Source organism: Mandrillus leucophaeus, unplaced genomic scaffold, assembly GCF_000951045.1.
Source record: "Mandrillus leucophaeus isolate KB7577 unplaced genomic scaffold, Mleu.le_1.0 Scaffold361, whole genome shotgun sequence".
NCBI lineage: Eukaryota > Metazoa > Chordata > Mammalia > Primates > Cercopithecidae > Mandrillus > Mandrillus leucophaeus.
This window is the reverse complement of record NW_012103821.1, coordinates 388,091-388,876: the sequence shown is the minus strand read 5'-3', so window position 1 is coordinate 388,876 and position 786 is coordinate 388,091.

Sequence of the window (786 nt, the reverse complement as noted above, 5' to 3'; positions counted from 1 at the left end):
AATGACGAGTTAATGGGTGCAGCACACCAACATGGCACATGTATACATATGTAAGAAACCTGCACGTTGTGCACATGTACCGTAGAACTTAAAGTATAATCATAAAAAAAATAAAGATTTATTAAAGAAAGTATGAAAAAACATTGCCAGGGAGCAATGTGCAAACCAGCAGGAGAGGAGTTGACTGCAAGAGGCAAGGGCTTGTTGGGCATTTTTGAGAATGGTGCTTGTGCTGTGTTCAGAAGAGGACTTTGTGTAGTACTAATAATGTCAAGGTTGCAGTGAGTTAACTTGCAATTTTCTATAAAACAAGGGTGTGGTGATAGCTGGGTACAGGAAGATTGTGAGTTATTTCTGCAGAAGGGTATGTGTCCTGGACTCCATACAAAGGCAAACTTATAACTTATATTCTTTCTTTTTTTGCTTTCGCCTGGTCCCACAGATCCATTATTTTCCCTGATTAAGATTCCACATATCTTTTAAACAGAAAATGCTGCTTTTGGTCAATTTAAAACTATTTTTCAGAAGATGATTAAAAAGTTCATATATGTGTGTGTATACACACACATGCATATATTGTATATGTATTTGTATATCTATGTATATGTGTGCGTATACATACACATCAGGTTGGTCAGTTTGGTGCAAAAGTTATTGCAGTTTTTAGCATTAATTTTAATGGCAAAAACCCCAATTACTTTTGCACCAGACCAAAATACACACACATATTCTGTAAAGAAATTTAATTTTTAAAATGGATGTAATAACTGAGTGAAGATCTAAAGG